Below are 10,314 nucleotides of genomic sequence, written 5' to 3' on the forward strand. Positions count from 1 at the left end.
ATCTAACATCAGCTGTAATATCCCTAGTACCACAACCTCTTCTAAATCCAGCCTGCACATCTGGCAGTTCTCTGTTGACGTATTGTTTCAAATGTTTTTGGATAATTTTCAGCAGAATCTTGCTTGCATGTGATATTAATGATATTGTTCGATTATTTGTGCACTCTGTTGGGTCCCCTTTCTTTGGAATGGGAACAAATATCGATGTTTTCCAGTCGGCCAGCTGGCTGTCCTCCAGATTTCCTGACACAACATAGTGAACACATCCAGGGCAGTGTCTGTTTGTTGAAATAAATCAATTGGTATGCCGTCAACTCCTGGAGCCTTGTTTTTTGCCAGTTCCTTCGGAGCTATTTGAACTTCCTCCTTGATCACCATAGGCTCTTGCTTATATGTTATTTCTTGAAATTCTTCTGTGTCAGACAATTCCTTCTGATACAGTGACTCTGTGTACTCCTTCCATCTTCTTTTGATACTTCCTGGGTCATTTAACATTCTACCCAAAGTATCCTTAAGTATTGCCACCCGTGGCTTGAATTTTTTTCCAACTCCTTCAGCTTAAAAAATGCTGAACAAGTTCAGCCCTTTTTATTTTCTGACTCAAGCCCTCTGCACATTTCATTATAGTATCTTGTTTTGTCATCCCGGGCTGACTTTTGAAATTTTCTGTTCAGCTCTTTGATTTCTTCCCCTATGTTAGTCCTGTTTTACACAGTGGCACTATGCATTATTTGTCCTTTTGTGACTGAGATATTTCACTCAGCATAATGTCCTCCAGGGTCACCCATTATTGCATGAGTCCTTGTTTTTCATTGCAACGTAGTATTCCATTGTGTGAATATACCACAGCTTCTCTAGCCATTTGTTTGTTGATGGACACTTGGATTGTTTCTAATTCCTTGCTATTGTGAACAAAGCTGCAATAAACATGGGTGTGCATATATCTGCTTGGATGTCAGTTATGGTCTCTTTGGAGTATATTCCCAGTTGTGGAATTGCTGAGTCAAATGGTATTCCTATTTGGAACTTTTTGAAAGAGCATGTGGTTCTTGTTCATTGCTTTCTTAATGTGATGTATTACATTAATTGTTTTTCTTTTTTTTTCTATAATTATATTTTATTAATGACTGGAGGAACAGTTAAAGATATTTCAGAAAGATGGTGATCTAGAAAATACAAAGTAGGCTAACCAATGAGTCAGCATGGTTAGGCTAGCCTACCCAGTCAGTGGATGGGACAAAATACATGTCTTTGAACGAAAATAATCCTCCTCTTAATAGTCATATGTTTTATCATAGGTGCACACACACTATAACTAGATGCTTTAACAACTTCTGTACATTTTCATTTCATTTCCAATAATTTTAGGGGGCTCTGGTGGCCTAATGGTAAGAATCCATGTTACAGTCCCAAAGACATGTAGTTCGAATCCACCAGCTGTTTCACGGGAGAAGAAGGCACAGACTCCTCCCCTGTGATTGTTTCTGAAAACCTTCTGGAGGGTCAGCCATGAGTCGGTTCTGACTGGTCTCCCACACAACAATATTAGTCTATAGGGAGTTGTGCTACTAACCAAAACCTTGAGCCTCTCTGGCAGTTCAATTAGGCCAGCAGCTCTGTGAAAGAGAGATGGACGATTTCTCTAATTGGAGGGTCTGCTGTCTGACTCCGTGGCAATGAGTTAGTGAGACTTATAAACATTGTATTATTATTTTTCATGTTGGGTAGCTTTCTGTGGATGAATTCCAATAGTGATAATAATAGCAACCACATGCTACATTTCAATTATATTGAAGGTATGATGGTACTTAATTTATAGATATCTTCTGTGATTTTCATATGTCAGACAAAATTTACATTCTACTTCATCCATAGTTTAAACTTTTCTTAATTTACTCAGAATATACAGCTAAGAAATTAACGGAGGGAGATCTTCACCCAGATCTTGCTACAATCATTTTTTTTCTATAATTATATTTTATTAATTTTCATAAACATTTACAGAGATTTTGGGCTTCCACTCATTCATTGTTGCACTATTCTCTCTACCCTCCTCCCAGTTTGTTCTTGTCCAAATGCCACAGTGCTTGTCAAAGCCAGTTCTGATTAATCTTCTTTGTCAGTGTATCCTTTGCCATTCCCTATCACTCCTCTCTGAGAGAGACTTCACCCTGAGTCATAAGGAAAACATCCTTGTGTACCTGTTATGAATCCCACTTGGTCATGATGAATTTTGTTTTTGATGTACTGTTGGATTATATTGGCCAACATTCTATTGAGGATTTTCGCATTTCTTTTCATGAGCGATATCTGCCTATATTTTCTATTTTCATGGTGTCTTTACCTGGTTTTGTTTGTTTGTTTGTTTTCTACCTAATTTTCCCCCCATTTATTCATTTTTGCACTTTCCTCCCTGCCCACTCCTCCCTCCAGTTCATTTTTCTCTTTGACAAGTAAAAACAATATAATAATTTCATTGTTATATAATCCCCTCCCCCCCAATCCATTCCACTATGCAGGTTTCATTCTGAACTCTTGTTGTGACAATAATACTAATCATATCTTCCTTCTAAACACTACTCTCCCTCATCTGTTTCAATGCAATGTATATTATTTATCCTCTGTTAGTTTTCCCCCAGCTCCAATATGTGACCTGCTTTACAACAGTGGTACTATAAAACATTTGTCCTTTTGTGACTGAGATATTTCTCCCTCAGCATAATGTCCTCCAGGGTCACCCATATAGAGTGAAGGAGGAGGGATAGGGATAGAGAAGTAGATTTACCTGAAAGAAATAACTGGAACTGGGATAGTTACTACAGTATGCACTTGGAAACTTACTGTGTATTTATATACTATATATGTATATACAAATACATATATGTGTGTATGTGTATGGTTGTATAATGGAGGGAGGGGGCACAGAGAGGATTAGAGACTGAATTATTTAAAGAAATTGTTTATTCTTATTTTATTAAATTACTTTTTTTATCGACAAGATTTCAGAGAATTTTTTAATTATTATTCAATTTTATTAGTTTTAATGAACATTTACAGAGGTTTTGGGTTTTCATTCATTCATTGTTGCACTGTTTTCTCCACCCTCCTCCCCAGTTTGTTCTTCTTCCTCCCTTAAATTACTTTTTTAAATAAAATTTTTATTTTTTTACTGGTTTGCTTGTAGATTTTGTGTGCATAGTTTTTCACACCAGATATCTTTTCCAATTCCTTTACCCACTTCTCACTCTACCCATCAAATTGTGTGACCCTTTGATTACCTCCAGCCAATCCTCACTCCTCTGCTTCTACTCTCTCCCCCTCTTGGATCCTCATACACATTTTACAAGTTATAATTCTATTTCTATAATAATGATCTTAAACACTATTTGTCCTTATGGGACCGAGTTTGTTCACTTAGCATAATGCTCTCCAGTCCCTCCCAAGTTAGGTAGTGATTTCCCTATCATTGCTCCTGCATTCTGTGTAGTATTCCATTGTATGAATGTATAACAGTTTCTCAATCCATTCGATGGTGGTTGGACATTTGGGCTATTTCCATGTTCTTGTGATGGTGAATAGCACTGCTCTGAACATTGGTGTGCAAATTTCCATTTATGTTTCAGTTCTAATTTTTCTTGAGGTATATTCCAAGCAGTGTAATTGCTAAGTCATATGGAATTTCTATATTCAGATTTTTTTTAATTGTTCAAACAGCAATATTTAGTTGTACAACACAAAGTCTAGCAACATTTACATGACCAGTTTGTATGTCTGTCAGCTTATTTTCAATTTGGACCTTCAGCCATCGTGTCACTGAGAGGTTGGCTAGGACCAGTAACATTTAAGAAGCAATGGGTCTTCGGTCTTGCATCCCCTAGGCCTCTTGTTCCATCAGGACTCAGTTGTAGATGGATGGCCCAAAGTCACCATCCTTCGTGTCCAGGTAGAGAGAGGGGGCTGGGATCCCATAAAGACACAGTGTGGGGGGGGCAGTGGTAGCGGACATTCGCAAACATTCATGCATCTAAGAAGGGCCATTAGCCTACAGTGACCACCTGTGGCCAGGGTAATCATTACTCATATTAACAGGGTGCGGGGAGGGTTAGTGGGGCCAGATGGGAAGAGTCCCTTCTTATTGGTAAGTGGTAAGAAGGGTGTCTTTTCTTCCTCAAATTCACATCTTATGAGTATCTAGGGTCTTGGGGTCAGGGCAGGGGAGTTCTTTGAAGTATGAGGACAAAGAATCTCCAGAAACATCTCTCTGGGAACCTCTTATCCTAAGTGGCTGCTATGTGGGCTGGGAAGGGAGTGGAGCCCACACTGGGCCAGCCACAAGTGGTAATTTTTGAAAAAGTGACCCTAGAGCCCTTGCTTTCTCACATCTGAGTGACCCAGCCCTAAGAATACCTTCAAGCAATGAAGGAGACACTCTTGCCCAGCTTCGGGGCTCACAACAGCTGACACCCACAAATCTGACAAGCAAGAAAGTTGCTTTCTTGGCCCTTGAGGGGAACCAAGAGGAGCTCATGCAGATGGATGGGGAGGAGCAGTGTCATTTCCCTGGGAGATGGTACAAGTAGCTGGGATGGGTTTGCAAGGACAGAAGCGGCTCTGGGTGAGTTCGTCCTCCCTACGGATGGGCTGGGACCACAGACACAGATGATGGAGCAGGGCAGTGCTGGAAAGACCTCCCGTCCACTGCAGGGACAGAAGTGGTGTGGGCAAATGGAGGAAGCGACTGTCCTAAGAGGCAGCTGGCCACTCCCACCTGCTGAGGGGGGCTGTGGCTGTGGGCTAGGCAAGCACAGCACTAAGGAGGGCCTGGCCCTGCAGTAGTAATGGCTGAGAGGAATGGAGGGAGAAGCAGCTGGAAATGGCCTTCATTCAGCAGTGGGGCAGGGGGTGGCAGGCACAGGTGGAAGGACAGTGCTGAGGTGTCCTACTCCCGGGGAGAGGCCTCAAGGAAGTGACGCACAACATCCACTATGAGACCTACAGGGCCAAGCGGCTCAATGACAATGGAGGGCAAACTCACAGTGGTTGAGGTTTTCCACTTCGATGATCCCCCAGGGAGTTTTCCTGCTGAGGACCCTCTTGCCATTCACTTGGTACTCCTTGTTGCTCCCCACGATGGCAAAGGGCATGCTCTCCTGCCTGATTTTGTCATTCTCTGTCTTGTCCTCCAAGTCCTCATCAAATTCTTTCTGGGGGTAGAATTCAATGCCATTTACTTCAAGCTCCTTGCGAACCCTCTACTTGAACTCAGACTTCTCCTCCAGGGTCATGGTGTCAGCCTTGGCAATGACCGGGATGATGTTTACCACTTTGCTGAGGTGTTTCATGAACTTTAGGTCGAGCAGTCATAAGGAGTGTTCAGTAGGGGAGGTGAAGTAGAGGCAGCAGTCAGGGATGGGTTTCTTCCTGGCGATGTTCACCTTCTCCTTTAGGAACTTCTCATACTGCTCATTGATGTATTTCTCAATGGGCTCCCAGCAGTTTTCGTTGTTGATCTGGTCTCCCAAGCCCAGCATATCGATGACAGTCAGCTTCATCTTGACCCCACCTTCCTCGATCAAAGCCCAATGGCTTTGATCTCTACCATCTTGGGGATCTTCTCCTGGTTCCAGCTGGCGGCCTTGCGGCTCACTTGGGATTTGAAGAATGTGTTGACTAGCATTGACTTGCCAAGTCTGCTCTGCCCGACAACCATGATGTTGAAGTCGAAGCCCGTCTTCATGGTCTTCTTGGGCATTTGCTCAATGATGGTGTGATGCCGATGTAGCCCAGCAGGTTGGAGTTGATGCTGATGGGTTTCATGGGCACCGCCGGCTTAGGCCTGGGCTCCGGCACCAGCTCCGACATGGCTGCATCTGTCCTGCTCTCCGGGAGCCCTTTGGACATGAATTCTCCTTTGTCCTCCCGGAGATGATCAGGGCGGGCATGGGGGGGGTGGGGGGCGGCTGTCCGGTGGAGTGGGGCTCGGGCTCCTCCCGGGCAAGCGGCCCCTGCAGCCCGCCTCACCCTGCACGCTCTCTGCCCAGCGCCCTGCACTGCCTGCCCGCCCGGCCCTATATTCAGCTTTTTAAGGAAACACCAAACTGCCTTACAAAGTGACCGTACCATTTTACAATCCCACCAACAATGTATAAATGCTCCTCTTTTGCCACATCCTCTCCAACATTTATTACTTGCTGTCCTGTTAAACACTGCCACTGTTACTGGGGTCAAATGGTATCTCATTGTGGTTTTGATTTGTGTCTGTCTTATTGCCAGTGATTTGGAGCATTTCTTCATGTGTCTATTGGCCATCTGAATATCTTCCTCTGTGAAAAGTCTTTTGCCCATTTTGTAAAATTGAGTTTTAGTCTTTTCCTTGTGGATGCCCTGTAGGATTCTGTAAACTTTTGATGAGACCCTTGTCTGAAATGTAATTGGCAAATGTTTTTTTCCCAGTCAGTTGTTTTTCTTTTCACTCTGACAGATAATGTTTTTTATTCACACAGGGATTTAATCTTTAGAAGATTCCGTTCATCAATTTTATCCTCTCCTGGTTGTATATTTGTGACTCTATTTGTCAGCCCTTTTATACAATGAACTAAACCTTCTAAGTCTTATTTTGTATCTTATGATCTTTTTGGTTTGCAGCTTTACACCTAGGTCTCTGATCCACCTTAAGTTGATTTTTAAAAAAATGATATTTTATTAATTTTAATGAACATTTACAGAGATTTTGGATTTCCGCTCGTTCATTGTTGCACTTTTCTCCCTGCCCACTCCTCCCCCTCCCCCAGTTTGTTCCTCTCTTTGAAAAGTAAAAGAAAAATTCCTTCATTGGTATACAATCCCCCCACCCCCTCCAGTACATTCCACTATGCAACCTTCATTCTGGACGCTTGTCATAACCATAATACCCTATCATATATAGCTTTTAAACTGTTCTCTCTCTCTCATCTGTTTCAGTGCCGTATACATAATTTCTCCAGTTTTTCTCAGTCTTACCCCAACCCTGATGTCAGTCCTATTCTACAACAGTGGTACTATGCTGTATTTGTCTTTTTGTGACTGACATATTTCACTCAGCATAATGTCCTCCAGGGTCACCCATTTTGAATAATATTGCATGAGTTCCTTGTTTTTCAATGCAGAATAGTATTCCATTTTGTGAACATACCATAGCTTCTCTATCCATTCGTTTGTTGATGGACACTTAGGTTGTTTCCAACTCCTTTCTATTGTGAACAAAGCCGCGATGAACATGGATGTGCATATATCTGCTTGGATGGTAGTTATGGCCTCTTTAGGGTATATTCTCAGTAGTGGAAATGCTGGGTCAAATGGTATCTGTATTTACAACTTTTTGAGAAAGAGCCACACCACTTTCCACAGTAGTTGCACCATTTTATACTGCCACCAACAGTGAATAAGGGTTCCAGTTTCTCCACAACCTTGCCAGCATTTGTTGCTTGCTGTTCTGTTAAATTTTGCTATTCTGACTGGGATGAGATGATATCTCATAGTTGTTTTGATTTGCATCTCTCTTAGAACTAGGGATTTTAAACATTTCTTCATGTGATTGTTGGCCATATGAATGTCTTCTTTGGTGAAGTGTCTGTTCATATCCTCTGCCCATTTTTCAATTCTCAAGTATTTTATAAATTCTAGATATAAGTCCCTTATCTGACATGTCATTACCAAATACTTTTTCCCAGTCTGTGGCTTCCCTTTTTACCAGGCTGGAGAAGTTTTTGGATGTGCATAGGGATTTGATTCTTAGAAGATCCCATTCATCTATTTTATCTTCTCCTGTTTGTAGATTTTTCAGGATACTTGGAAGACTGTTTATATTGTGGGTTAGGACTACTAGAGTTCGTCCAAGTTTTTCTTTGATGAAGTTTATAGTCTTTGGTTTTAGTCCTACGTCCATGATCCACCTTGAGTTGGTTTTTATATATGGAGTGAGGTGTGGATCTTGCTTGAGTCTTCTGCAGATAGTTTTCCAATTTTGCCACACCATTTGTTAAAAAGGCTGTTGTTTCCCCACTTAATTGATTTCATCTCCTTGACCATAGGTAGATGGGCCAATTTCTGGGTTCTCAATTCTATTCCATTGATCTATGTGTCTGATTGTAGCAGTACTATGCTGTCTTAACCACTACAGCAGTGTAGTAGGATTTGAAATCAGGGAGTGAGATTCCTCCTACCTTTATTCTATTTTTAAGGAGTGCTTTGCTTATTTGGAGCCTCTTTCCATTCCAAATGAAACTGGAGATTACATTTTCCATCACGTTGAAGTATGGGATTGCGTTGAATGTGTAAATTGCCTTTGGTAGCATTGCCATTTTCACAATATTGGATCTTCCTATTCATGAGCAAGGGATATTCTTCCACTTTTCCAGGTCTCTTTTTGTTTCTTTTTTTTATACTTTTATCATTTTATTAGGAATAATTCTAATGAGTTTTGAAGAAATTTACCAAGTGGATAAGTTTTCCAAAAACTCTTAATGAAGATATGTTCACCAATAGTAAAAAAAAATAACAGCAGAACTATTTATTTTACTGGGCAAAGAGTCAGGCTGATACCAAAAGCAACATTCAATATAAAAAAAGATACAATATAAAGGAAGACAATAAATCTGCTGAGTATTAAAAACCATCTCAATAGAAACTCTTTGCAACCAGCACAGAACTAATTAGCTATCAATTCCAACCCACAGAAGTTTAGCTGAGGGAAGCCAGGAGTCAATAATGGAAGAGTTACAAAGAGCAGGATTCCTCAGAGCAGATTTGAGTAGTGTTTTGGAGCATTTTGGTGGGTGGCATAAGCATCATGAGAAAATCTTTTTGGCAAGGGAAAGAAATAAATACAACAAATGGAATACTTTATTTTCAATCAGCAGACTGTCCCAGGAATGACAAAGGTGAAAGTAGCAAGGTGTTAACTTTAAAACATTATTTGTTGTGGGCTCAAAGGACATTCAAAACAAAAACTGATGAGTTGGTAATTGCTTTGCTGTGTAAATTCTCAACAACAAAATAAATAAAATTTAGAAAAGGAAAAATTTAAATATCTTTTGGAACAAGATGGACATGCATTATATAGTACTAAAACCTAATTTCTATTTTTCGCAGAAATAATTTATGAAATTATAACAATTTTGCCAAAAAAAAGACATTCAGAGTGGATTTATTTAAAGGGTTAGGGTTTTAGGCATAAGAGAAGTAAAATTAAAAGAAGATACTTTTTTCCCCAAGTTAAGGAGGATTTCTTTAAAACCAAGCACATGGCTAAATAGCAACATTTCACTTGGTAAACAATAATTGGCAACAAAGTTTAAATGTTGTCATATTCTGCCCCAAACCAGTCCCATATACTGTTTAATAACCAAGATGCAAACTAATTTTGTTGTAGCAAGTCTAGACCAGTTCTATCAAATATGTTCTTGATTAGATATCCAGTTTCATTTAACGTTTTGAAAGCTCATTTGACAGCCAGTCAAGTCCCTCCTACAGACCAGTTCCTTGTGTAGCACAAGTGGCTTGAACATACCATGCTCTGTTACGAAGAGACTGAAGACCTAATTTATCTCTCATTTCACTGATGGCCATAGCATTTGGCAAATCTTGTTTGTTTCAAAAAGCAACAGCACTGCATCTCGCAATTTATCTTCCTGAAGCATTTTCTGCATCTCTTCTGCTCCTTCCTGAATTCTTTCACGATCGTTGCTATCTACCACAAAAATAAGACCCTGGGTATTTTGGAAGTAATGCCACTAGAGAGGTCTGATTTTATCCTGACAACCAACGTCCCATACTGTGAAACAAAATGTTCTTGTATTCTACTGTTTCCACATTAAAACCAATAGTAGGAATCGTGGTGACAATCTCGCCTAACTTCAGTTTATACAGAATTGTCGTCTTGCCAGCAGCATCCAGTCCAACCATCAAGATACGCTTCTGCTTCTTGCCGAAGAGACGGGAGAATAGAGAGGAGATGGTGAGACCCATTGCACTGGTGGCACTAGCTACGAGCAGGAGAAGGGGTTTGGGACGTCCCCCCGGGCCTTCTCCTATCACACCCCCAGCAAATTGCTCTGCAACTAGCGCAACAGCTCCGGCTCTAGCATTAAGGATCTGCTTGTGCCACCTCACGTGATGGCCAGGGAAACTCCAGCGGCAGCCCAGCCCCCCAGTGCAGACAGAATCATCGCTGCCACCCTATCCCCCTGCGCTTCCGGTGCTGGCCCGGCCACTGTGCCTGCATACACAGGTCGCGCCATAATCTTGCCGCCACCGCCTCCCCCCGCCCCCCCCCAC

At 41.4% G+C, this 10,314-nt stretch overlaps 1 protein-coding gene and 2 pseudogenes across 1 annotated transcript in view; 1 reads left to right on the plus strand and 2 right to left on the minus strand.

Moving 5' to 3' along the window:
- ATP7A (ATPase, Cu++ transporting, alpha polypeptide) overlaps nucleotides 1-10,314 on the plus strand; it is a 342,426-nt gene that overhangs the window by 296,784 nt on the left and 35,328 nt on the right. The gene's annotated exons all lie outside the window — the stretch shown is intronic.
- On the minus strand, nucleotides 5,010-5,901 carry LOC102860780 (annotated as a pseudogene).
- On the minus strand, nucleotides 9,463-10,005 carry LOC102853036 (annotated as a pseudogene).

This window comes from Elephantulus edwardii, unplaced genomic scaffold, assembly GCF_000299155.1.
Source record: "Elephantulus edwardii isolate Elephantulus edwardi_28Jun2011 unplaced genomic scaffold, EleEdw1.0 scaffold00378, whole genome shotgun sequence".
NCBI lineage: Eukaryota > Metazoa > Chordata > Mammalia > Macroscelidea > Macroscelididae > Elephantulus > Elephantulus edwardii.